Raw genomic sequence first — 26,067 nt, 5'->3', positions numbered from 1 at the left:
TTTATTGCTGTGAGAGAGTGGACAGTGTACTTTCTCAGCTCCTATGAGGATAGTGAGCTAAGTGTACTTTCAATGTTTTGCCCTTTCAGAATATTACCAATCGGTTACAGCATTTCAAGGAGTCCATGTGAAGACATGGGCTTGTGTGAAAAAGCTCACCGACCCCGACGTGATTTGAACACGCAACCTTCTGATCTGGAGTCAGACGCGCTACCGTTGCGCCACGAGGTCCCTGCATTCTTTCGTATTGGAAAAGTTACATCGACGGCCTAAGAGATTTTCTTTTCTTTACAATAACAATATGGGTTTACTGCTAGTAATGTTATACCGACAGTTTTTGGAACTGTTTGATCGACGACCTAAGAGACTTTCTTTTGTTTACAATGACAACAATGGTTTACTGCTAATAATGCTATACTCACAGAGGGTACCAGCGTTCTCTTCTCTACACAATTTGAAGCAAAAAAGAGAATACCAGAAATGCCACACAATGCTTCTATCCTCAGACACTCACTACTGTGCCCACTGCTTATTTTTCTTTGCTTTCTCTTCAAATGAAAAAGGTTAACAACATTTTAAAAGGCAGCCACACTAAACACCTTCTTAAACGCATCATGCTACAAGAAAAGTGTCATGTTCAAATGAAAATATAGCGTTTATAGTCACTTCTATACAACTGCACCAGCAGCCCCAAAATAAGGGTTGTAGAACTTTGCCCAATTGCGTAGCAAGCTAAGGGATATTTTTTATTGCTGTGAGAGAGTGGACAGTGTACTTTCTCAGCTCCTATGAGGATAGTGAGCTAAGTGTACTTTCAATGTTTTGCCCTTTCAGAATATTACCAATCGGTTACAGCATTTCAAGGAGTCCATGTGAAGACATGGGCTTGTGTGAAAAAGCTCACTGACCCCGACGTGATTTGAACACGCAACCTTCTGATCTGGAGTCAGACGCGCTACCGTTGCGCCACGAGGTCCCTGCATTCTTTCGTATTGGAAAAGTTACATCGACGGCCTAAGAGATTTTCTTTTCTTTACAATGACAATATGGGTTTACTGCTAGTAATGTTATACCGACAGTTTTTGGAACTGTTTGATCGACGGCCTAAGAGACTTTCTTTTGTGTACAATGACAACAATGGTTTACTGCTAATAATGCTATACTCACAGAGGGTACCAGCGTTCTCTTCTCTACACAATTTGAAGCAAAAAAGAGAATACCAGAAATGCCACACAATGCTTCTATCCTCAGACACTCACTACTGTGCCCACTGCTTATTTTTCTTTGCTTTCTCTTCAAATGAAAAAGGTTAACAGCATTTTAAAAGGCAGCCACACTAAACACCTTCTTAAACGCATCATGCTACAAGAAAAGTGTCATGTTCAAATGAAAATATAGCGTTTATAGTCACTTCTATACAACTGCACCAGCAGCCCCAAAAGAAGGGTTGTAGAACTTTGCCCAATTGCGTAGCAAGCTAAGGGATATTTTTTATTGCTGTGAGAGAGTGGACAGTGTACTTTCTCAACTCCTATGAGGATAGTGCGCTAAGTGTACTTTCAATGTTTTGCCCTTTCAGAATATTACCAATCGGTTTCAGCATTTCAAGGAGTCCATGTGAAGACATGGGCTTGTGTGAAAAATCTCACTGACCCCGACGGGATTTGAACACGCAACCTTCTGATCTGGAGTCAGACGCGCTACCGTTGCGCCACGAGGTCCCTGCATTCTTTCGTACTGGAAAAGTTATATTGACGGCCTAAGAGATTTTCTTTTCTTTACAATGACAATATGGGTTTACTGCTAGTAATGTTATACTGACAGTTTTTGGAAATGTTTGATCGACGACCTAAGAGACTTTCTTTTGTTTACAATGACAACAATGGTTTACTGCTAATAATGCTATACTCACAGAGGGTACCAGCGTTCTCTTCTCTACACAATTTGAAGCAAAAGAGAATACCAGAAATGCCACACAATGCTTCTATCCTCAGACACTCACTACTGTGCCCACTGCTTATTTTTCTTTGCTTTCTCTTCAAATGAAAAAGGTTAACAGCATTTTAAAAGGCAGCCACACTAAACACCTTCTTAAACACATCATGCTACATGAAAAGTGTCATGTTCAAATGAAAATATAGCGTTTATAGTCACTTCTATACAACTGCACCAGCAGCCCCAAAAGAAGGGTTGTAGAACTTTGCCCAATTGCGTAGCAAGCTAAGGGATATTTTTTATTGCTGTGAGAGAGTGGACAGTGTACTTTCTCAACTCCTATGAGGATAGTGCGCTAAGTGTACTTTCAATGTTTTGCCCTTTCAGAATATTACCAATCGGTTACAGGATTTCAAGGAGTCCATGTGAAGACATGGGCTTGTGTGAAAAATCTCACTGACCCCGACGGGATTTGAACACGCAACCTTCTGATCTGGAGTCAGACGCGCTACCGTTGCGCCACGAGGTACCTGCGTTTTTTCGTACTGGAAAAGTTATATTGACGGCCTAAGAGATTTTCTTTTCTTTACAATGACAATATGGGTTTACTGCTAGTAATGTTATACTGACAGTTTTTGGAAATGTTTGATCGACGACCTAAGAGACTTTCTTTTGTTTACAATGACAACAATGGTTTACTGCTAATAATGCTATACTCACAGAGGGTACCAGCGTTCTCTTCTCTACACAATTTGAAGCAAAAGAGAATACCAGAAATGCCACACAATGCTTCTATCCTCAGACACTCACTACTGTGCCCACTGCTTATTTTTCTTTGCTTTCTCTTCAAATGAAAAAGGTTAACAGCATTTTAAAAGGCAGCCACACTAAACACCTTCTTAAACACATCATGCTACATGAAAAGTGTCATGTTCAAATGAAAATATAGCGTTTATAGTCACTTCTATACAACTGCACCAGCAGCCCCAAAAGAAGGGTTGTAGAACTTTGCCCAATTGCGTAGCAAGCTAAGGGATATTTTTTATTGCTGTGAGAGAGTGGACAGTGTATTTTCTCAGCTCCTATGAGGATAGTGAGCTAAGTGTACTTTCAATGTTTTGCCCTTTCAGAATCTTACCAATCGGTTACAGCATTTCAAGGAGTCCATGTGAAGACATGGGCTTGTGTGAAAAAGCTCACTGACCCCGACGTGATTTGAACACGCAACCTTCTGATCTGGAGTCAGACGCGCTACCGTTGCGCCACGAGGTCCCTGCATTCTTTCATATTGGAACAGTTACATCGACGGCCTAAGAGACTTTCTTTTCTTTACAATGACAAAATGGGTTTACTGCTAGTAATGTTATACTCACAGTTTTTGGAACTGTTTGATTGACGACCTAAGAGACTTTCTTTTGTTTACAATGACAACAATGGTTTACTGCTAATAATGCTATACTCACAGAGGGTACCAGCGTTCTCTTCTCTACACAATTTTAAGCAAAAAAGAGAATACCAGAAATGCCACACAATGCTTCTATCCTCAGACACTCACTACTGTGCCCACTGCTTATTTTTCTTTGCTTTCTCTTCAAATGAAAAAGGTTAACAGCATTTTAAAAGGCAGCCACACTAAACACCTTCTTAAACACATCATGCTACATGAAAAGTGTCATGTTCAAATGAAAATATAGCGTTTATAGTCACTTCTATACAACTGCACCAGCAGCCCCAAAAGAAGGGTTGTAGAACTTTGCCCAATTGCGTAGCAAGCTAAGGGATATTTTTTATTGCTGTGAGAGAGTGGACAGTGTACTTTCTCAGCTCCTATGAGGATAGTGAGCTAAGTGTACTTTCAATGTTTTGCCCTTTCAGAATATTACCAATCGGTTACAGCATTTCAAGGAGTCCATGTGAAGACATGGGCTTGTGTGAAAAAGCTCACTGACCCCGACATGATTTGAACACGTAACCTTCTGATCTGGAGTCAGACGCGCTACCGTTGCGCCACAAGGTCCCTGCATTCTTTTGTATTGGAAAAGTTACATCGACGGCCTAAAAGATTTTCTTTTCTTTACAATAACAATATGGGTTTACTGCTAGTAATGTTATACTGACAGTTTTTGGAACTGTTTGATCGACGACCTAAGAGACTTTCTTTTGTTTACAATGACAACAATGGTTTACTGCTAATAATGCTATACTCACAGAGGGTACCAGCGTTCTCTTCTCTACACAATTTGAAGCAAAAAAGAGAATACCAGAAATGCCACACAATGCTCCTATCCTCAGACACTCACTACTGTGCCCACTGCTTATTTTTCTTTGCTTTCTCTTCAAATGAAAAAGGTTAACAGCATTTTAAAAGGCAGCCACACTAAACACCTTCTTAAACACATCATGCTACATGAAAAGTGTCATGTTCAAATGAAAATATAGCGTTTATAGTCACTTCTATACAACTGCACCAGCAGCCCCAAAAGAAGGGTTGTAGAACTTTGCCCAATTGCGTAGCAAGCTAAGGGATATTTTTTATTGCTGTGAGAGAGTGGACAGTGTACTTTCTCAGCTCCTATGAGGATAGTGAGCTAAGTGTACTTTCAATGTTTTGCCCTTTCAGAATATTACCAATCGGTTACAGCATTTCAAGGAGTCCATGTGAAGACATGGGCTTGTGTGAAAAAGCTCACTGACCCCGACGTGATTTGAACACGCAACCTTCTGATCTGGAGTCAGACGCGCTACCGTTGCGCCACGAGGTCCCTGCATTCTTTCGTATTGGAAAAGTTACATCGACGGCCTAAGAGATTTTCTTTTCTTTACAATGACAATATGGGTTTACTGCTAGTAATGTTATACCGACAGTTTTTGGAACTGTTTGATCGACGGCCTAAGAGACTATCTTTTGTTTACAATGACAACAATGGTTTACTGCTAATAATGCTATACTCACAGAGGGTACCAGCGTTCTCTTCTCTACACAATTTGAAGCAAAAAAGAGAATACCAGAAATGCCACACAATGCTTCTATCCTCAGACACTCACTACTGTGCCCACTGCTTATTTTTCTTTGCTTTCTCTTCAAATGAAAAAGGTTAACATTATTTTAAAAGGCAGCCACACTAAACACCTTCTTAAACGCATCATGCTACAAGAAAAGTGTCATGTTCAAATGAAAATATAGCGTTTATAGTCACTTCTATACAACTGCACCAGCAGCCCCAAAAGAAGGGTTGTAGAACTTTGCCCAATTGCGTAGCAAGCTAAGGGATATTTTTTATTGCTGTGAGAGAGTGGACAGTGTATTTTCTCAGCTCCTATGAGGATAGTGAGCTAAGTGTACTTTCAATGTTTTGCCCTTTCAGAATCTTACCAATCGGTTACAGCATTTCAAGGAGTCCATGTGAAGACATGGGCTTGTGTGAAAAAGCTCACTGACCCCGACGTGATTTGAACACGCAACCTTCTGATCTGGAGTCAGACGCGCTACCGTTGCGCCACGAGGTCCCTGCATTCTTTCGTATTGGAAAAGTTACATCGACGGCCTAAGAGATTTTCTTTTCTTTACAATGACAATATGGGTTTACTGCTAGTAATGTTATACCGACAGTTTTTGGAACTGTTTGATCGACGGCCTAAGAGACTTTCTTTTGTTTACAATGACAACAATGGTTTACTGCTAATAATGCTATACTCACAGAGGGTACCAGCGTTCTCTTCTCTACACAATTTTAAGCAAAAAAGAGAATACCAGAAATGCCACACAATGCTTCTATCCTCAGACACTCACTACTGTGCCCACTGCTTATTTTTCTTTGCTTTCTCTTCAAATGAAAAAGGTTAACAGCATTTTAAAAGGCAGCCACACTAAACACCTTCTTAAACACATCATGCTACATGAAAAGTGTCATGTTCAAATGAAAATATAGCGTTTATAGTCACTTCTATACAACTGCACCAGCAGCCCCAAAAGAAGGGTTGTAGAACTTTGCCCAATTGCGTAGCAAGCTAAGGGATATTTTTTTATTGCTGTGAGAGAGTGGACAGTGTACTTTCTCAGCTCCTATGAGGATAGTGAGCTAAGTGTACTTTCAATGTTTTGCCCTTTCAGAATATTACCAATCGGTTACAGCATTTCAAGGAGTCCATGTGAAGACATGGGCTTGTGTGAAAAAGCTCACTGACCCCGACATGATTTGAACACGTAACCTTCTGATCTGGAGTCAGACGCGCTACCGTTGCGCCACAAGGTCCCTGCATTCTTTTGTATTGGAAAAGTTACATCGACGGCCTAAAAGATTTTCTTTTCTTTACAATAACAATATGGGTTTACTGCTAGTAATGTTATACTGACAGTTTTTGGAACTGTTTGATCGACGACCTAAGAGACTTTCTTTTGTTTACAATGACAACAATGGTTTACTGCTAATAATGCTATACTCACAGAGGGTACCAGCGTTCTCTTCTCTACACAATTTGAAGCAAAAAAGAGAATACCAGAAATGCCACACAATGCTCCTATCCTCAGACACTCACTACTGTGCCCACTGCTTATTTTTCTTTGCTTTCTCTTCAAATGAAAAAGGTTAACAGCATTTTAAAAGGCAGCCACACTAAACACCTTCTTAAACACATCATGCTACATGAAAAGTGTCATGTTCAAATGAAAATATAGCGTTTATAGTCACTTCTATACAACTGCACCAGCAGCCCCAAAAGAAGGGTTGTAGAACTTTGCCCAATTGCGTAGCAAGCTAAGGGATATTTTTTATTGCTGTGAGAGAGTGGACAGTGTACTTTCTCAGCTCCTATGAGGATAGTGAGCTAAGTGTACTTTCAATGTTTTGCCCTTTCAGAATATTACCAATCGGTTACAGCATTTCAAGGAGTCCATGTGAAGACATGGGCTTGTGTGAAAAAGCTCACTGACCCCGACGTGATTTGAACACGCAACCTTCTGATCTGGAGTCAGACGCGCTACCGTTGCGCCACGAGGTCCCTGCATTCTTTCGTATTGGAAAAGTTACATCGACGGCCTAAGAGATTTTCTTTTCTTTACAATGACAATATGGGTTTACTGCTAGTAATGTTATACCGACAGTTTTTGGAACTGTTTGATCGACGGCCTAAGAGACTTTCTTTTGTTTACAATGACAACAATGGTTTACTGCTAATAATGCTATACTCACAGAGGGTACCAGCGTTCTCTTCTCTACACAATTTGAAGCAAAAAAGAGAATACCAGAAATGCCACACAATGCTTCTATCCTCAGACACTCACTACTGTGCCCACTGCTTATTTTTCTTTGCTTTCTCTTCAAATGAAAAAGGTTAACATTATTTTAAAAGGCAGCCACACTAAACACCTTCTTAAACGCATCATGCTACAAGAAAAGTGTCATGTTCAAATGAAAATATAGCGTTTATAGTCACTTCTATACAACTGCACCAGCAGCCCCAAAAGAAGGGTTGTAGAACTTTGCCCAATTGCGTAGCAAGCTAAGGGATATTTTTTATTGCTGTGAGAGAGTGGACAGTGTACTTTCTCAACTCCTATGAGGATAGTGCGCTAAGTGTACTTTCAATGTTTTGCCCTTTCAGAATATTACCAATCGGTTTCAGCATTTCAAGGAGTCCATGTGAAGACATGGGCTTGTGTGAAAAATCTCACTGACCCCGACGGGATTTGAACACCCAACCTTCTGATCTGGAGTCAGACGCGCTACCGTTGCGCCACGAGGTCCCTGCATTCTTTCATACTGGAAAAGTTATATTGACGGCCTAAGAGATTTTCTTTTCTTTACAATGACAATATGGGTTTACTGCTAGTAATGTTATACTGACAGTTTTTGGAAATGTTTGATCGACGACCTAAGAGACTTTCTTTTGTTTACAATGACAACAATGGTTTACTGCTAATAATGCTATACTCACAGAGGGTACCAGCGTTCTCTTCTCTACACAATTTGAAGCAAAAGAGAATACCAGAAATGCCACACAATGCTTCTATCCTCAGACACTCACTACTGTGCCCACTGCTTATTTTTCTTTGCTTTCTCTTCAAATGAAAAAGGTTAACAGCATTTTAAAAGGCAGCCACACTAAACACCTTCTTAAACACATCATGCTACATGAAAAGTGTCATGTTCAAATGAAAATATAGCGTTTATAGTCACTTCTATACAACTGCACCAGCAGCCCCAAAAGAAGGGTTGTAGAACTTTGCCCAATTGCGTAGCAAGCTAATGGATATTTTTTATTGCTGTGAGAGAGTGGACAGTGTACTTTCTCAACTCCTATGAGGATAGTGCGCTAAGTGTACTTTCAATGTTTTGCCCTTTCAGAATATTACCAATCGGTTACAGCATTTCAAGGAGTCCATGTGAAGACATGGGCTTGTGTGAAAAATCTCACTGACCCCGACGGGATTTGAACACGCAACCTTCTGACCTGGAGTCAGACGCGCTACCGTTGCGCCACGAGGTCCCTGCGTTCTTTCGTACTGGAAAAGTTATATTGACGGCCTAAGAGATTTTCTTTTCTTTACAATGACAATATGGGTTTACTGCTAGTAATGTTATACTCACAGTTTTTGGAACTGTTTGATCGATGGCCTAAGAGACTTTCTTTTGTTTACAATGACAACAATGGTTTACTGCTAATAATGCTATACTCACAGAGGGTACCAGCGTTCTCTTCTCTACACAATTTGAAGCAAAAAAGAGAATACCAGAAATGCCACACAATGCTTCTATCCTCAGACACTCACTACTGTGCCCACTGCTTATTTTTCTTTGCTTTCTCTTCAAATAAAAAAGGTTAACAACATTTTAAAAGGCAGCCACACTAAACACCTTCTTAAACGCATCATGCTACAAGAAAAGTGTCATGTTCAAATGAAAATATAGCGTTTATAGTCACTTCTATACAACTGCACCAGCAGCCCCAAAAGAAGGGTTGTAGAACTTTGCCCAACTGCGTAGCAAGCTAAGGGATATTTTTTATTGCTGTGAGAGAGTGGACAGTGTACTTTCTCAGCTCCTATGAGGATAGTGAGCTAAGTGTACTTTCAATGTTTTGCCCTTTCAGAATATTACCAATCGGTTACAGCATTTCAAGGAGTCCATAAGAAGACATGGGCTTGTGTGAAAAAGCTCACTGACCCCCGACATGATTTGAACACGCAACCTTCTGATCTGGAGTCAGACGCGCTACCGTTGCGCCACGAGGTCCCTGCATTCTTTCGTATTGGAAAAGTTACATCGACGGCCTAAGAGACTTTCTTTTCTTTACAATGACAATATGGGTTTACTGCTAGTAATAATATACTCACAGTTTTTGGAACTGTTTGATCGACGGCCTAAGAGACTTTCTTTTGTTTACAATGACAACAATGGTTTACTGCTAATAATGCTATATTCACAGAGGGTACCAGCGTTCTCTTCTCTACACAATTTGAAGCAAAAAAGAGAATACCAGAAATGCCACACAATGCTTCTATCCTCAGACACTCACTACTGTGCCCACTGCTTATTTTTCTTTGCTTTCTCTTCAAATGAAAAAGGTTAACAACATTTTAAAAGGCAGCCACACTAAACACCTTCTTAAACGCATCATGCTACAAGAAAAGTGTCATGTTCAAATGAAAATATAGCGTTTATAGTCACTTCTATACAACTGCACCAGCAGCCCCAAAATAAGGGTTGTAGAACTTTGCCCAATTGCGTAGCAAGCTAAGGGATATTTTTTATTGCTGTGAGAGAGTGGACAGTGTACTTTCTCAGCTCCTATGAGGATAGTGAGCTAAGTGTACTTTCAATGTTTTGCCCTTTCAGAATATTACCAATCGGTTACAGCATTTCAAGGAGTCCATGTGAAGACATGGGCTTGTGTGAAAAAGCTCACTGACCCCGACATGATTTGAACACGTAACCTTCTGATCTGGAGTCAGACGCGCTACCGTTGCGCCACAAGGTCCCTGCGTTCTTTTGTATTGGAAAAGTTACATCGACGGCCTAAAAGATTTTCTTTTCTTTACAATAACAATATGGGTTTACTGCTAGTAATGTTATACTGACAGTTTTTGGAACTGTTTGATCGACGACCTAAGAGACTTTCTTTTGTTTACAATGACAACAATGGTTTACTGCTAATAATGCTATACTCACAGAGGGTACCAGCGTTCTCTTCTCTACACAATTTGAAGCAAAAAAGAGAATACCAGAAATGCCACACAATGCTCCTATCCTCAGACACTCACTACTGTGCCCACTGCTTATTTTTCTTTGCTTTCTCTTCAAATGAAAAAGGTTAACAGCATTTTAAAAGGCAGCCACACTAAACACCTTCTTAAACACATCATGCTACATGAAAAGTGTCATGTTCAAATGAAAATATAGCGTTTATAGTCACTTCTATACAACTGCACCAGCAGCCCCAAAAGAAGGGTTGTAGAACTTTGCCCAATTGCGTAGCAAGCTAAGGGATATTTTTTATTGCTGTGAGAGAGTGGACAGTGTACTTTCTCAGCTCCTATGAGGATAGTGAGCTAAGTGTACTTTCAATGTTTTGCCCTTTCAGAATATTACCAATCGGTTACAGCATTTCAAGGAGTCCATGTGAAGACATGGGCTTGTGTGAAAAAGCTCACTGACCCCGACGTGCTTTGAACACGCAACCTTCTGATCTGGAGTCAGACGCGCTACCGTTGCGCCACGAAGTCCCTGCATTCTTTCGCATTGGAAAAGTTACATCGATGGCCTAAGTGACTTTCTTTTCTTTACAATGACAATATGGGTTTACTGCTAGTAATGTTATACTCACAGTTTTTGGAACTGTTTGATCGATGGCCTAAGAGACTTTCTTTTGTTTACAATGACAACAATGGTTTACTGCAAATAATGCTATACTCACAGAGGGTACCAGCGTTCTCTTCTCTACACAATTTGAAGCAAAAAAGAGAATACCAGAAATGCCACACAATGCTTCTATCCTCAGACACTCACTACTGTGCCCACTGATTATTTTTCTTTGCTTTCTCTTCAAATGAAAAAGGTTAACAACATTTTAAAAGGCAGCCACACTAAACACCTTCTTAAACGCATCATGCTACAAGAAAAGTGTCATGTTCAAATGAAAATATAGCGTTTATAGTCACTTCTATACAACTGCACCAGCAGCCCCAAAAGAAGGGTTGTAGAACTTTGCCCAATTGCGTAGCAAGCTAAGGGATATTTTTTATTGCTGTGAGAGAGTGGACAGTGTACTTTCTCAGCTCCTATGAGGATAGTGAGCTAAGTGTACTTTCAATGTTTTGCCCTTCCAGAATATTACCAATCGGTTACAGCATTTCAAGGAGTCCATGTGAAGACATGGGCTTGTGTGAAAAAGCTCACTGACCCCGACGTCATTTGAACACACAACCTTCTGATCTGGAGTCAGACGCGCTACCGTTGCGCCACGAGGTCCCTGCATTCTATCGTTTTGGAAAAGTTACATCGACGGCCTAAGAGATTTTCTTTTCTTTACAATGACAATATGGATTTACTGCTAGTAATGTTATACTGACAGTTTTTGGAACTGTTTGATCGACGGCCTAAGAGACTTTCTTTTGTTTACAATGACAACAGTGGTTTACTGCTAATAATGCTATACTCACAGAGGGTACCAGCGTTCTCTTCTCTACACAATTTTAAGCAAAAAAGAGAATACCAGAAATGCCACACAATGCTTCTATCCTCAGACACTCACTACTGTGCCCACTGCTTATTTTTCTTTGCTTTCTCTTCAAATTAAAAAGGTTAACAGCATTTTAAAAGGCAGCCACACTAAACACCTTCTTAAACGCATCATGCTACAAGAAAAGTGTCATGTTCAAATGAAAATATAGCGTTTATAGTCACTTCTATACAACTGCACCAGCAGCCCCAAAAGAAGGGTTGTAGAACTTTGCCCAATTGCGTAGCAAGCTAAGGGATATTTTTTATTGCTGTGAGAGAGTGGACAGTGTACTTTCTCAGCTCCTATGAGGATAGTGAGCTAAGTGTACTTTCAATGTTTTGCCCTTTCAGAATATTACCAATCGGTTACAGCATTTCAAGGAGTCCATGTGAAGACATGGGCTTGTGTGAAAAAGCTCACTGACCCCGACGGGATGTGAACACGCAACCGTCTGATCTGGAGTCAGACGCGCTACCGTTGCGCCACGAGGTCCCTGCATTCTTTCATATTGGAAAAGTTACATTGACGGCCTAAGAGATTTTCTTTTCTTTACAATGACAATATGGGTTTACTGCTAGTAATGTTATACTGACAGTTTTTGGAACTGTTTGATCGACGACCTAAGAGACTTTCTTTTGTTTACAATGACAACAATGGTTTACTGCTAATAATGCTATACTCACAGAGGGTACCAGCGTTCTCTTCTCTACACAATTTGAAGCAAAAAAGAGAATACCAGAAATGCCACACAATGCTTCTATCCTCAGACACTCACTACTGTGCCCACTGCTTATTTTTCTTTGCTTTCCCTTCAAATGAAAAAGGTTAACAGCATTTTAAAAGGCAGCCACACTAAACACCTTCTTAAACACATCATGCTACATGAAAAGTGTCATGTTCAAATGAAAATATAGCGTTTATAGTCACTTCTATACAACTGCACCAGCAGCCCCAAAAGAAGGGTTGTAGAACTTTGCCCAATTGCAAAGCAAGCTAAGGGATATTTTTTATTGCTGTGAGAGAGTGGACAGTGTACTTTCTCAGCTCCTATGAGGATAGTGAGCTAAGTGTACTTTCAATGTTTTGCCCTTTCAGAACATTACCAATCGGTTACAGCATTTCAAGGAGTCCATGTGAAGACATGGGCTTGTGTGAAAAAGCTCACTGACCCCGACGTGATTTGAACACGCAACCTTCTGATCTGGAGTCAGACGCGCTACCGTTGCACCACGAAGTCCCTGCATACTTTCATATTGGAAAAGTTACAATGACGGCCTAAGAGATTTTCTTTTCTTTACAATGACAATATGGGTTTACTGCTAGTAATGTTATACTGACAGTTTTTGGAACTGTTTGATCGACGACCTAAGAGACTTTCTTTTGTTTACAATGACAACAATGGTTTACTGCTAATAATGCTATACTCACAGAGGGTACCAGTGTTCTCTTCTCTACACAATTTGAAGCAAAAAAGAGAATACCAGAAATGCCACACAATGCTTCTATCCTCAGACACTCACTACTGTGCCCACTGCTTATTTTTCTTTGCTTTCTCTTCAAATGAAAAAGGTTAACAACATTTTAAAAGGCAGCCACACTAAACACCTTCTTAAACGCATCATGCTACAAGAAAAGTGTCATGTTCAAATGAAAATATAGCGTTTATAGTCTCTTCTATACAACTGCACCAGCAGCCCCAAAAGAAGGGTTGTAGAACTTTGCCCAATTGCGTAGCAAGCTAAGGGATATTTTTTATTGCTGTGAGAGAGTGGACAGTGTACTTTCTCAGCTCCTATGAGGATCGTGAGCTAAGTGTACTTTCAATGTTTTGCCCTTCCAGAATATTACCAATCGGTTACAGCATTTCAAGGAGTCCATGTGAAGACATGGGCTTGTGTGAAAAAGCTCACTGACCCCGACGTCATTTGAACACACAACCTTCTGATCTGGAGTCAGACGCGCTACCGTTGCGCCACGAGGTCCCTGCATTCTATCGTATTGGAAAAGTTACATCGACGGCCTAAGAGATTTTCTTTTCTTTACAATGACAATATGGATTTACTGCTAGTAATGTTATACTGACAGTTTTTGGAACTGTTTGATCGACGGCCTAAGAGACTTTCTTTTGTTTACAATGACAACAGTGGTTTACTGCTAATAATGCTATACTCACAGAGGGTACCAGCGTTCTCTTCTCTACACAATTTTAAGCAAAAAAGAGAATACCAGAAATGCCACACAATGCTTCTATCCTCAGACACTCACTACTGTGCCCACTGCTTATTTTTCTTTGCTTTCTCTTCAAATTAAAAAGGTTAACAGCATTTTAAAAGGCAGCCACACTAAACACCTTCCTAAACGCATCATGCTACAAGAAAAGTGTCATGTTCAAATGAAAATATAGCGTTTATAGTCACTTCTATACAACTGCACCAGCAGCCCCAAAAGAAGGGTTGTAGAACTTTGCCCAATTGCGTAGCAAGCTAAGGGATATTTTTTATTGCTGTGAGAGAGTGGACAGTGTACTTTCTCAGCTCCTATGAGGATAGTGAGCTAAGTGTACTTTCAATGTTTTGCCCTTTCAGAATATTACCAATCGGTTAAAGCATTTCAAGGAGTCCATGTGAAGACATGGGCTTGTGTGAAAAAGCTCACTGACCCCGACGGGATGTGAACACGCAACCGTCTGATCTGGAGTCAGACGCGCTACCGTTGCGCCACGAGGTCCCTGCATTCTTTCGTATTGGAAAAGTTACATTGACGGCCTAAGAGATTTTCTTTTCTTTACAATGACAATATGGGTTTACTGCTAGTAATGTTATACTGACAGTTTTTGGAACTGTTTGATCGACGACCTAAGAGACTTTCTTTTGTTTACAATGACAACAATGGTTTACTGCTAATAATGCTATACTCACAGAGGGTACCAGCGTTCTCTTCTCTACACAATTTGAAGCAAAAAAGAGAATACCAGAAATGCCACACAATGCTTCTATCCTCAGACACTCACTACTGTGCCCACTGCTTATTTTTCTTTGCTTTCTCTTCAAATGAAAAAGGTTAACAACATTTTAAAAGGCAGCCACACTAAACACCTTCTTAAACGCATCATGCTACAAGAAAAGTGTCATGTTCAAATGAAAATATAGCGTTTATAGTCACTTCTATACAACTGCACCAGCAGCCCCAAAAGAAGGGTTGTAGAACTTTGCCCAATTGCGTAGCAAGCTAAGGGATATTTTTTATTGCTGTGAGAGAGTGGACAGTGTACTTTCTCAGCTCCTATGAGGATAGTGAGCTAAGTGTACTTTCAATGTTTTGCCCTTCCAGAATATTACCAATCGGTTACAGCATTTCAAGGAGTCCATGTGAAGACATGGGCTTGTGTGAAAAAGCTCACTGACCCCGACGTCATTTGAACACACAACCTTCTGATCTGGAGTCAGACGCGCTACCGTTGCGCCACGAGGTCCCTGCATTCTATCGTATTGGAAAAGTTACATCGACGGCCTAAGAGATTTTCTTTTCTTTACAATGACAATATGGATTTACTGCTAGTAATGTTATACTGACAGTTTTTGGAACTGTTTGATCGACGGCCTAAGAGACTTTCTTTTGTTTACAATGACAACAATGGTTTACTGCTAATAATGCTATACTCACAGAGGGTACCAGCGTTCTCTTCTCTACACAATTTTAAGCAAAAAAGAGAATACCAGAAATGCCACACAATGCTTCTATCCTCAGACACTCACTACTGTGCCCACTGCTTATTTTTCTTTGTTTTCTCTTCAAATGAAAAAGGTTAACAGCATTTTAAAAGGCAGCCACACTAAACACCTTCTTAAACGCATCATGCTACAAGAAAAGTGTCATGTTCAAATGAAAATATAGCGTTTATAGTCACTTCTATACAACTGCACCAGCAGCCCCAAAAGAAGGGTTGTAGAACTTTGCCCAATTGCGTAGCAAGCTAAGGGATATTTTTTATTGCTGTGAGAGAGTGGACAGTGTACTTTCTCAGCTCCTATGAGGATAGTGAGCTAAGTGTACTTTCAATGTTTTGCCCTTTCAGAATATTACCAATCGGTTACAGCACTTCAAGGAGTCCATGTGAAGACATGGGCTTGTGTGAAAAAGCTCACTGACCCCGACGGGATGTGAACAAGCAACCGTCTGATCTGGAGTCAGACGCGCTACCGTTGCGCCACGGGGTCCCTGCATTCTTTCGTATTGGAAAAGTTACATTGACGGCCTAAGAGATTTTCTTTTCTTTACAATGACAATATGGGTTTACTGCTAGTAATGTTATACTGACAGTTTTTGGAACTGTTTGATCGACGACCTAAGAGACTTTCTTTTGTTTACAATGACAACAATGGTTTACTGCTAATAATGCTATACTCACAGAGGGTACCAGCGTTCTCTTCTCTACACAATTTGAAGCAAAAAAGAGAATACCAGAAATGCCACACAATGCTTCTATCCTCAGACACTCACTACTGTGCCCACTGCTTATTTTTCTTTGCTTTCTCTTCAAATGAAAAAGGTTAACAGCATTTTAAAAGGCAGCCACACTAAACACCTTCTTAAACACATCATGCTACATGAAAAGTGTCATGTTCAAATGAAAATATAGCGTTTATAGTCACTTCTATACAACTGCACCAGCAGCCCCAAAAGAAGGGTTGTAGAACTTTGCCCAATTGCGTAGCAAGCTAAGGGATATTTTTTATTGCTGTGAGAGAGTGGACAGTGTACTTTCTCAGCTCCTATGAGGATAGTGATCTAAGTGTACTTTCAATGTTTTGCCCTTTCAGAATATTACCAATCGGTTACAGCATTTCAAGGAGTCCATGTGAAGACATGGGCTTGTGTGAAAAAGCTCACTGACCCCGACATGATTTGAACACGCAACCTTCTGATCTGGAGTCAGACGCGCTACCGTTGCGTCACGAAGTCCCTGCATTCTTTCATATTGGAACAGTTACATCGACGGCCTAAGAGACTTTCTTTTCTTTACAATGACAAAATGGGTTTACTGCTAGTAATGTTATACTGACAGTTTTTGGAACTGTTTGATCGACGACCTAAGAGACTTTCTTTTGTTTACAATGACAACAATGGTTTACTGCTAATAATGCTATACTCACAGAGGGTACCAGCGTTCTCTTCTCTACACAATTTTAAGCAAGAAAGAGAATACCAGAAATGCCACACAATGCTTCTATCCTCAGTCACTCACTACTGTGCCTACTGCTTAATTTTCTTTGCTTTCTCTTCAAATGAAAAAGGTTAACAGCATTTTAAAAGGCAGCCACACTAAACACCTTCTTAAACACATCATGCTACATGAAAAGTGTCATGTTCAAATGAAAATATAGCGTTTATAGTCACTTCTATACAACTGCACCAGCAGCCCCAAAAGAAGGGTTGTAGAACTTTGCCCAATTGCGTAGCAAGCTAAGGGATATTTTTTATTGCTGTGAGAGAGTGGACAGTGTACTTTCTCAGCTCCTATGAGGTTAGTGAGCTAAGTGTACTTTTAATGTTTTGCCCTTTCAGAATATTACCAATCGGTTACAGCATTTCAAGGAGTCCATGTGAAGACATGGGCTTGTGTGAAAAAGCTCACTGACCCCGACGTAATTTGAACACGCAACCTTCTGATCTGGAGTCAGACGCGCTACCATTGCGCCACGAGGTCCCTGCATTCTTTCGTATTGGAAAAGTTACATTGACGGCCTAAGAGATTTTCTTTTCTTTACAATGACAATATGGGTTTACTGCTAGTAATGTTATACTGACAGTTTTTGGAACTGTTTGATCGACGACCTAAGAGACTTTCTTTTGTTTACAATGACAACAATGGTTTACTGCTAATAATGCTATACTCACAGAGGGTACCAGCGTTCTCTTCTCTACACAATTTGAAGCAAAAAAGAGAATACCAGAAATGCCACACAATGCTTCTATCCTCAGACACTCACTACTGTGCCCACTGCTTATTTTTCTTTGCTTTCTCTTCAAATGAAAAAGGTTAACAGCATTTTAAAAGGCAGCCACACTAAACACCTTCTTAAACACATCATGCTACATGAAAAGTGTCATGTTCAAATGAAAATATAGCGTTTATAGTCACTTCTATACAACTGCACCAGCAGCCCCAAAAGAAGGGTTGTAGAACTTTGCCCAATTGCGTAGCAAGCTAAGGGATATTTTTTATTGCTGTGAGAGAGTGGACAGTGTACTTTCTCAGCTCCTATGAGGATAGTGATCTAAGTGTACTTTCAATGTTTTGCCCTTTCAGAATATTACCAATCGGTTTCAGCATTTCAAGAAGTCCATGTGAAGACATGGGCTTGTGTGAAAAAGCTCACTGACTCCAACATGATTTGAACACGCAACCTTCTGATCTGGAGTCAGAGACGCTACCGTTGCGCCACGAAGTCCCTGCATTCTTTCATATTGGAACAGTTACATCGACGGCCTAAGAGACTTTCTTTTCTTTACAATGACAAAATGGGTTTACTGCTAGTAATGTTATACTGACAGTTTTTGGAACTGTTTGATCGACGACCTAAGAGACTTTCTTTTGTTTACAATGACAACAATGGTTTACTGCTAATAATGCTATACTCACAGAGGGTACCAGCGTTCTCTTCTCTACACAATTTTAAGCAAGAAAGAGAATACCAGAAATGCAACACAATGCTTCTATCCTCAGTCACTCACTACTGTGCCTACTGCTTATTTTTCTTTGCTTTCTCTTCAAATAAAAAAGGTTAACAGCATTTTAAAAGGCAGCCACACTAAACACCTTCTTAAACACATCATGCTACATGAAAAGTGTCATGTTCAAATGAAAATATAGCGTTTATAGTCACTTCTATACAACTGCACCAGCAGCCCCAAAAGAAGGGTTGTAGAACTTTGCCCAATTGCGTAGCAAGCTAAGGGATATTTTTTATTGCTGTGAGAGAGTGGACAGTGTACTTTCTCAGCTCCTATGAGGATAGTGAGCTAAGTGTACTTACAATGTTTTGCCCTTTCAGAATATTACCAATCGGTTACAGCATTTCAAGGAGTCCATGTGAAGACATGGGCTTGTGTGAAAAAGCTCACTGACCCCGACATGATTTGAACACGTAACCTTCTGATCTGGAGTCAGACGCGCTACCGTTGCGCCACAAGGTCCCTGCATTCTTTTGTATTGGAAAAGTTACATCGACGGCCTAAAAGATTTTCTTTTCTTTACAATAACAATATGGGTTTACTGCTAGTAATGTTATACTGACAGTTTTTGGAACTGTTTGATCGACGACCTAAGAGACTTTCTTTTGTTTACAATGACAACAATGGTTTACTGCTAATAATGCTATACTCACAGAGGGTACCAGCGTTCTCTTCTCTACACAATTTGAAGCAAAAAAGAGAATACCAGAAATGCCACACAATGCTCCTATCCTCAGACACTCACTACTGTGCCCACTGCTTATTTTTCTTTGCTTTCTCTTCAAATGAAAAAGGTTAACAGCATTTTAAAAGGCAGCCACACTAAACACCTTCTTAAACACATCATGCTACATGAAAAGTGTCATGTTCAAATGAAAATATAGCGTTTATAGTCACTTCTATACAACTGCACCAGCAGCCCCAAAAGAAGGGTTGTAGAACTTTGCCCAATTGCGTAGCAAGCTAAGGGATATTTTTTATTGCTGTGAGAGAGTGGACAGTGTACTTTCTCAGCTCCTATGAGGATAGTGAGCTAAGTGTACTTTCAATGTTTTGCCCTTTCAGAATATTACCAATCGGTTACAGCATTTCAAGGAGTCCATGTGAAGACATGGGCTTGTGTGAAAAAGCTCACTGACCCCGACGTGCTTTGAACACGCAACCTTCTGATCTGGAGTCAGACGCGCTACCGTTGCGCCACGAAGTCCCTGCATTCTTTCGTATTGGAAAAGTTACATCGATGGCCTAAGTGACTTTCTTTTCTTTACAATGACAATATGGGTTTACTGCTAGTAATGTTATACTCACAGTTTTTGGAACTGTTTGATCGATGGCCTAAGAGACTTTCTTTTGTTTACAATGACAACAATGGTTTACTGCTAATAATGCTATACTCACAGAGGGTACCAGCGTTCTCTTCTCTACACAATTTGAAGCAAAAAAGAGAATACCAGAAATGCCACACAATGCTTCTATCCTCAGACACTCACTACTGTGCCCACTGATTATTTTTCTTTGCTTTCTCTTCAAATGAAAAAGGTTAACAACATTTTAAAAGGCAGCCACACTAAACACCTTCTTAAACGCATCATGCTACAAGAAAAGTGTCATGTTCAAATGAAAATATAGCGTTTATAGTCACTTCTATACAACTGCACCAGCAGCCCCAAAAGAAGGGTTGTAGAACTTTGCCCAATTGCGTAGCAAGCTAAGGGATATTTTTTATTGCTGTGAGAGAGTGGACAGTGTACTTTCTCACCTCCTATGAGGATAGTGAGCTAAAAGTACTTTCAATGTTTTGCCCTTCCAGAATATTACCAATCGGTTACAGCATTTCAAGGAGTCCATGTGAAGACATGGGCTTGTGTGAAAAAGCTCACTGACCCCGACGTCATTTGAACACACAACCTTCTGATCTGGAGTCAGACGCGCTACCGTTGCGCCACGAGGTCCCTGCATTCTATTGTATTGGAAAAGTTACATCGACGGCCTAAGAGATTTTCTTTTCTTTACAATGACAATATGGATTTACTGCTAGTAATGTTATACTGACAGTTTTTGGAACTGTTTGATCGACGGCCTAAGAGACTTTCTTTTGTTTACAATGACAACAGTGGTTTACTGCTAATAATGCTATACTCACAGAGGGTACCAGCGTTCTCTTCTCTACACAATTTTAAGCAAAAAAGAGAATACCAGAAATGCCACACAATGCTTCTATCCTCAGACACTCACTACTGTGCCCACTGCTTATTTTTCTTTGCTTTCTCTTCAAATTAAAAAGGTTAACAGCATTTTAAAAGGCAGCCACACTAAACACCTTCTTAAACGCATCATGCTACAAGAAAAGTGTCATGTTCAAATGAAAATATAGCGTTTATAGTCACTTCTATACAACTGCACCAGCAGCCCCAAAAGAAGGGTTGTAGAACTTTGCCCAATTGCGTAGCAAGCTAAGGGATATTTTTTATTGCTGTGAGAGAGTGGACAGTGTACTTTCTCAGCTCCTATGAGGATAGTGAGCTAAGTGTACTTTCAATGTTTTGCCCTTTCAGAATATTACCAATCGGTTACAGCATTTCAAGGAGTCCATGTGAAGACATGGGCTTGTGTGAAAAAGCTCACTGACCCCGACGGGATGTGAACACGCAACCGTCTGATCTGGAGTCAGACGCGCTACCGTTGCGCCACGAGGTCCCTGCATTCTTTCATATTGGAAAAGTTACATTGACGGCCTAAGAGATTTTCTTTTCTTTACAATGACAATATGGGTTTACTGCTAGTAATGTTATACTGACAGTTTTTGGAACTGTTTGATCGACGACCTAAGAGACTTTCTTTTGTTTACAATGACAACAATGGTTTACTGCTAATAATGCTATACTCACAGAGGGTACCAGCGTTCTCTTCTCTACACAATTTGAAGCAAAAAAGAGAATACCAGAAATGCCACACAATGCTTCTATCCTCAGACACTCACTACTGTGCCCACTGCTTATTTTTCTTTGCTTTCCCTTCAAATGAAAAAGGTTAACAGCATTTTAAAAGGCAGCCACACTAAACACCTTCTTAAACACATCATGCTACATGAAAAGTGTCATGTTCAAATGAAAATATAGCGTTTATAGTCACTTCTATACAACTGCACCAGCAGCCCCAAAAGAAGGGTTGTAGAACTTTGCCCAATTGCAAAGCAAGCTAAGGGATATTTTTTATTGCTGTGAGAGAGTGGACAGTGTACTTTCTCAGCTCCTATGAGGATAGTGAGCTAAGTGTACTTTCAATGTTTTGCCCTTTCAGAATATTACCAATCGGTTACAGCATTTCAAGAAGTCCATGTGAAGACATGGGCTTGTGTGAAAAAGCTCACTGACCCCGACGTGATTTGAACACGCAACCTTCTGATCTGGAGTCAGACGCGCTACCGTTGCACCACGAAGTCCCTGCATACTTTCATATTGGAAAAGTTACAATGACGGCCTAAGAGATTTTCTTTTCTTTACAATGACAATATGGGTTTACTGCTAGTAATGTTATACTGACAGTTTTTGGAACTGTTTGATCGACGACCTAAGAGACTTTCTTTTGTTTACAATGACAACAATGGTTTACTGCTAATAATGCTATACTCACAGAGGGTACCAGCGTTCTCTTCTCTACACAATTTGAAGCAAAAAAGAGAATACCAGAAATGCCACACAATGCTTCTATCCTCAGACACTCACTACTGTGCCCACTGCTTATTTTTCTTTGCTTTCTCTTCAAATGAAAAAGGTTAACAACATTTTAAAAGGCAGCCACACTAAACACCTTCTTAAACGCATCATGCTACAAGAAAAGTGTCATGTTCAAATGAAAATATAGCGTTTATAGTCACTTCTATACAACTGCACCAGCAGCCCCAAAAGAAGGGTTGTAGAACTTTGCCCAATTGCGTAGCAAGCTAAGGGATATTTTTTATTGCTGTGAGAGAGTGGACAGTGTACTTTCTCAGCTCCTATGAGGATCGTGAGCTAAGTGTACTTTCAATGTTTTGCCCTTCCAGAATATTACCAATCGGTTACAGCATTTCAAGGAGTCCATGTGAAGACATGGGCTTGTGTGAAAAAGCTCACTGACCCCGACGTCATTTGAACACACAACCTTCTGATCTGGAGTCAGACGCGCTACCGTTGCGCCACGAGGTCCCTGCATTCTATCGTATTGGAAAAGTTACATCGACGGCCTAAGAGATTTTCTTTTCTTTACAATGACAATATGGATTTACTGCTAGTAATGTTATACTGACAGTTTTTGGAACTGTTTGATCGACGGCCTAAGAGACTTTCTTTTGTTTACAATGACAACAGTGGTTTACTGCTAATAATGCTATACTCACAGAGGGTACCAGCGTTCTCTTCTCTACACAATTTTAAGCAAAAAAGAGAATACCAGAAATGCCACACAATGCTTCTATCCTCAGACACTCACTACTGTGCCCACTGCTTATTTTTCTTTGCTTTCTCTTCAAATTAAAAAGGTTAACAGCATTTTAAAAGGCAGCCACACTAAACACCTTCTTAAACGCATCATGCTACAAGAAAAGTGTCATGTTCAAATGAAAATATAGCGTTTATAGTCACTTCTATACAACTGCACCAGCAGCCCCAAAAGAAGGGTTGTAGAACTTTGCCCAATTGCGTAGCAAGCTAAGGGATATTTTTTATTGCTGTGAGAGAGTGGACAGTGTACTTTCTCAGCTCCTATGAGGATAGTGAGCTAAGTGTACTTTCAATGTTTTGCCCTTTCAGAATATTACCAATCGGTTACAGCATTTCAAGGAGTCCATGTGAAGACATGGGCTTGTGTGAAAAAGCTCACTGACCCCGACGGGATGTGAACACGCAACCGTCTGATCTGGAGTCAGACGTGCTACCGTTGCGCCACGAGGTCCCTGCATTCTTTCGTATTGGAAAAGTTACATTGACGGCCTAAGAGATTTTCTTTTCTTTACAATGACAATATGGGTTTACTGCTAGTAATGTTATACTGACAGTTTTTGGAACTGTTTGATCGACGACCTAAGAGACTTTCTTTTGTTTACAATGACAACAATGGTTTACTGCTAATAATGCTATACTCACAGAGGGTACCAGCGTTCTCTTCTCTACACAATTTGAAGCAAAAAAGAGAATACCAGAAATGCCACACAATGCTTCTATCCTCAGACACTCACTACTGTGCCCACTGCTTATTTTTCTTTGCTTTCTCTTCAAATGAAAAAGGTTAACAACATTTTAAAAGGCAGCCACACTAAACACCTTCTTAAACGCATCATGCTACAAGAAAAGTGTCATGTTCAAATGAAAATATAGCGTTTATAGTCACTTCTATACAACTGCACCAGCAGCCCCAAAAGAAGGGTTGTAGAACTTTGCCCAATTGCGTAGCAAGCTAAGGGATATTTTTTATTGCTGTGAGAGAGTGGACAGTGTACTTTCTCAGCTCCTATGAGGATAGTGAGCTAAGTGTACTTTCAATGTTTTGCCCTTCCAGAATATTACCAATCGGTTACAGCATTTCAAGGAGTCCATGTGAAGACATGGGCTTGTGTGAAAAAGCTCACTGACCCCGACGTCATTTGAACACACAACCTTCTGATCTGGAGTCAGACGCGCTACCGTTGCGCCACGGGGTCCCTGCATTCTATCGTATTGGAAAAGTTACATCGACGGCCTAAGAGATTTTCTTTTCTTTACAATGACAATATGGATTTACTGCTAGTAATGTTATACTGACAGTTTTTGGAACTGTTTGATCGACGGCCTAAGAGACTTTCTTTTGTTTACAATGACAACAATGGTTTACTGCTAATAATGCTATACTCACAGAGGGTACCAGCGTTCTCTTCTCTACACAATTTTAAGCAAAAAAGAGAATACCAGAAATGCCACACAATGCTTCTATCCTCAGACACTCACTACTGTGCCCACTGCTTATTTTTCTTTGTTTTCTCTTCAAATTAAAAAGGTTAACAGCATTTTAAAAGGCAGCCACACTAAACACCTTCTTAAACGCATCATGCTACAAGAAAAGTGTCATGTTCAAATGAAAATATAGCGTTTATAGTCACTTCTATACAACTGCACCAGCAGCCCCAAAAGAAGGGTTGTAGAACTTTGCCCAATTGCGTAGCAAGCTAAGGGATATTTTTTATTGCTGTGAGAGAGTGGACAGTGTACTTTCTCAGCTCCTATGAGGATAGTAAGCTAAGTGTACTTTCAATGTTTTGCCCTTTCAGAATATTACCAATCGGTTACAGCATTTCAAGGAGTCCATGTGAAGACATGGGCTTGTGTGAAAAAGCTCACTGACCCCGACGGGATGTGAACAAGCAACCGTCTGATCTGGAGTCAGACGCGCTACCGTTGCGCCACGGGGTCCCTGCATTCTTTCGTATTGGAAAAGTTACATTGACGGCCTAAGAGATTTTCTTTTCTTTACAATGACAATATGGGTTTACTGCTAGTAATGTTATACTGACAGTTTTTGGAACTGTTTGATCGACGACCTAAGAGACTTTCTTTTGTTTACAATGACAACAATGGTTTACTGCTAATAATGCTATACTCACAGAGGGTACCAGCGTTCTCTTCTCTACACAATTTGAAGCAAAAAAGAGAATACCAGAAATGCCACACAATGCTTCTATCCTCAGACACTCACTACTGTGCCCACTGCTTATTTTTCTTTGCTTTCTCTTCAAATGAAAAAGGTTAACAGCATTTTAAAAGGCAGCCACACTAAACACCTTCTTAAACACATCATGCTACATGAAAAGTGTCATGTTCAAATGAAAATATAGCGTTTATAGTCACTTCTATACAACTGCACCAGCAGCCCCAAAAGAAGGGTTGTAGAACTTTGCCCAATTGCGTAGCAAGCTAAGGGATATTTTTTATTGCTGTGAGAGAGTGGACAGTGTACTTTCTCAGCTCCTATGAGGATAGTGATCTAAGTGTACTTTCAATGTTTTGCCCTTTCAGAATATTACCAATCGGTTACAGCATTTCAAGGAGTCCATGTGAAGACATGGGCTTGTGTGAAAAAGCTCACTGACCCCGACATGATTTGAACATGCAACCTTTTGATCTGGAGTCAGACGCGCTACCGTTGCGTCACGAAGTCCCTACATTCTTTCATATTGGAACAGTTACATCGACGGACTAAGAGACTTTCTTTTCTTTACAATGACAAAATGGGTTTACTGCTAGTAATGTTATACTGACAGTTTTTGGAACTGTTTGATCGACGACCTAAGAGACTTTCTTTTGTTTACAATGACAACAATGGTTTACTGCTAATAATGCTATACTCACAGAGGGTACCAGCGTTCTCTTCTCTACACAATTTTAAGCAAGAAAGAGAATACCAGAAATGCCACACAATGCTTCTATCCTCAGTCACTCACTACTGTGCCTACTGCTTATTTTTCTTTGCTTTCTCTTCAAATGAAAAAGGTTAACAGCATTTTAAAAGGCAGCCACACTAAACACCTTCTTAAACACATCATGCTACATGAAAAGTGTCATGTTCAAATGAAAATATAGCGTTTATAGTCACTTCTATACAACTGCACCAGCAGCCCCAAAAGAAGGGTTGTAGAACTTTGCCCAATTGCGTAGCAAGCTAAGGGAT

General features: G+C 40.2%; 1 protein-coding gene and 30 non-coding genes across 31 annotated transcripts in view; all 31 read right to left on the bottom strand.

Annotated features, from left to right (window-relative positions):
- GUCY2D (guanylate cyclase 2D, retinal) overlaps positions 1-26,067 on the bottom strand; it is a 604,889-nt gene that overhangs the window by 279,657 nt on the left and 299,165 nt on the right. The window lies entirely within an intron of this gene.
- Positions 160-231, bottom strand: TRNAW-CCA (transfer RNA tryptophan (anticodon CCA)). Its single transcript has one exon. It is a non-coding gene; the product is annotated as a tRNA-Trp (tRNA).
- On the bottom strand, positions 905-976 carry TRNAW-CCA (transfer RNA tryptophan (anticodon CCA)). Its single transcript has one exon. It is a non-coding gene; the product is annotated as a tRNA-Trp (tRNA).
- TRNAW-CCA (transfer RNA tryptophan (anticodon CCA)) lies at positions 1,650-1,721 on the bottom strand. Its single transcript has one exon. It is a non-coding gene; the product is annotated as a tRNA-Trp (tRNA).
- On the bottom strand, positions 2,393-2,464 carry TRNAW-CCA (transfer RNA tryptophan (anticodon CCA)). The gene has a single exon. It is a non-coding gene; the product is annotated as a tRNA-Trp (tRNA).
- Positions 3,136-3,207, bottom strand: TRNAW-CCA (transfer RNA tryptophan (anticodon CCA)). Its single transcript has one exon. It is a non-coding gene; the product is annotated as a tRNA-Trp (tRNA).
- On the bottom strand, positions 3,881-3,952 carry TRNAW-CCA (transfer RNA tryptophan (anticodon CCA)). The gene has a single exon. It is a non-coding gene; the product is annotated as a tRNA-Trp (tRNA).
- On the bottom strand, positions 4,626-4,697 carry TRNAW-CCA (transfer RNA tryptophan (anticodon CCA)). Its single transcript has one exon. It is a non-coding gene; the product is annotated as a tRNA-Trp (tRNA).
- Positions 5,371-5,442, bottom strand: TRNAW-CCA (transfer RNA tryptophan (anticodon CCA)). The gene has a single exon. It is a non-coding gene; the product is annotated as a tRNA-Trp (tRNA).
- Positions 6,117-6,188, bottom strand: TRNAW-CCA (transfer RNA tryptophan (anticodon CCA)). Its single transcript has one exon. It is a non-coding gene; the product is annotated as a tRNA-Trp (tRNA).
- TRNAW-CCA (transfer RNA tryptophan (anticodon CCA)) lies at positions 6,862-6,933 on the bottom strand. Its single transcript has one exon. It is a non-coding gene; the product is annotated as a tRNA-Trp (tRNA).
- TRNAW-CCA (transfer RNA tryptophan (anticodon CCA)) lies at positions 7,607-7,678 on the bottom strand. The gene has a single exon. It is a non-coding gene; the product is annotated as a tRNA-Trp (tRNA).
- On the bottom strand, positions 8,350-8,421 carry TRNAW-CCA (transfer RNA tryptophan (anticodon CCA)). Its single transcript has one exon. It is a non-coding gene; the product is annotated as a tRNA-Trp (tRNA).
- Positions 9,095-9,167, bottom strand: TRNAW-CCA (transfer RNA tryptophan (anticodon CCA)). Its single transcript has one exon. It is a non-coding gene; the product is annotated as a tRNA-Trp (tRNA).
- On the bottom strand, positions 9,841-9,912 carry TRNAW-CCA (transfer RNA tryptophan (anticodon CCA)). The gene has a single exon. It is a non-coding gene; the product is annotated as a tRNA-Trp (tRNA).
- TRNAW-CCA (transfer RNA tryptophan (anticodon CCA)) lies at positions 10,586-10,657 on the bottom strand. Its single transcript has one exon. It is a non-coding gene; the product is annotated as a tRNA-Trp (tRNA).
- TRNAW-CCA (transfer RNA tryptophan (anticodon CCA)) lies at positions 11,331-11,402 on the bottom strand. The gene has a single exon. It is a non-coding gene; the product is annotated as a tRNA-Trp (tRNA).
- TRNAW-CCA (transfer RNA tryptophan (anticodon CCA)) lies at positions 12,076-12,147 on the bottom strand. Its single transcript has one exon. It is a non-coding gene; the product is annotated as a tRNA-Trp (tRNA).
- TRNAW-CCA (transfer RNA tryptophan (anticodon CCA)) lies at positions 12,821-12,892 on the bottom strand. The gene has a single exon. It is a non-coding gene; the product is annotated as a tRNA-Trp (tRNA).
- TRNAW-CCA (transfer RNA tryptophan (anticodon CCA)) lies at positions 13,566-13,637 on the bottom strand. The gene has a single exon. It is a non-coding gene; the product is annotated as a tRNA-Trp (tRNA).
- On the bottom strand, positions 14,311-14,382 carry TRNAW-CCA (transfer RNA tryptophan (anticodon CCA)). The gene has a single exon. It is a non-coding gene; the product is annotated as a tRNA-Trp (tRNA).
- TRNAW-CCA (transfer RNA tryptophan (anticodon CCA)) lies at positions 15,056-15,127 on the bottom strand. Its single transcript has one exon. It is a non-coding gene; the product is annotated as a tRNA-Trp (tRNA).
- On the bottom strand, positions 16,546-16,617 carry TRNAW-CCA (transfer RNA tryptophan (anticodon CCA)). Its single transcript has one exon. It is a non-coding gene; the product is annotated as a tRNA-Trp (tRNA).
- TRNAW-CCA (transfer RNA tryptophan (anticodon CCA)) lies at positions 17,291-17,362 on the bottom strand. The gene has a single exon. It is a non-coding gene; the product is annotated as a tRNA-Trp (tRNA).
- On the bottom strand, positions 18,781-18,852 carry TRNAW-CCA (transfer RNA tryptophan (anticodon CCA)). The gene has a single exon. It is a non-coding gene; the product is annotated as a tRNA-Trp (tRNA).
- On the bottom strand, positions 19,526-19,597 carry TRNAW-CCA (transfer RNA tryptophan (anticodon CCA)). The gene has a single exon. It is a non-coding gene; the product is annotated as a tRNA-Trp (tRNA).
- On the bottom strand, positions 20,271-20,342 carry TRNAW-CCA (transfer RNA tryptophan (anticodon CCA)). Its single transcript has one exon. It is a non-coding gene; the product is annotated as a tRNA-Trp (tRNA).
- TRNAW-CCA (transfer RNA tryptophan (anticodon CCA)) lies at positions 21,016-21,087 on the bottom strand. The gene has a single exon. It is a non-coding gene; the product is annotated as a tRNA-Trp (tRNA).
- On the bottom strand, positions 21,761-21,832 carry TRNAW-CCA (transfer RNA tryptophan (anticodon CCA)). The gene has a single exon. It is a non-coding gene; the product is annotated as a tRNA-Trp (tRNA).
- TRNAW-CCA (transfer RNA tryptophan (anticodon CCA)) lies at positions 22,506-22,577 on the bottom strand. The gene has a single exon. It is a non-coding gene; the product is annotated as a tRNA-Trp (tRNA).
- TRNAW-CCA (transfer RNA tryptophan (anticodon CCA)) lies at positions 23,996-24,067 on the bottom strand. The gene has a single exon. It is a non-coding gene; the product is annotated as a tRNA-Trp (tRNA).

This window comes from Hyperolius riggenbachi, chromosome 3, assembly GCF_040937935.1.
Source record: "Hyperolius riggenbachi isolate aHypRig1 chromosome 3, aHypRig1.pri, whole genome shotgun sequence".
Lineage (NCBI taxonomy): Eukaryota > Metazoa > Chordata > Amphibia > Anura > Hyperoliidae > Hyperolius > Hyperolius riggenbachi.
Note: the sequence above shows the minus strand (reverse complement) of the source record. Positions and strands in the feature narration are given on the sequence as shown.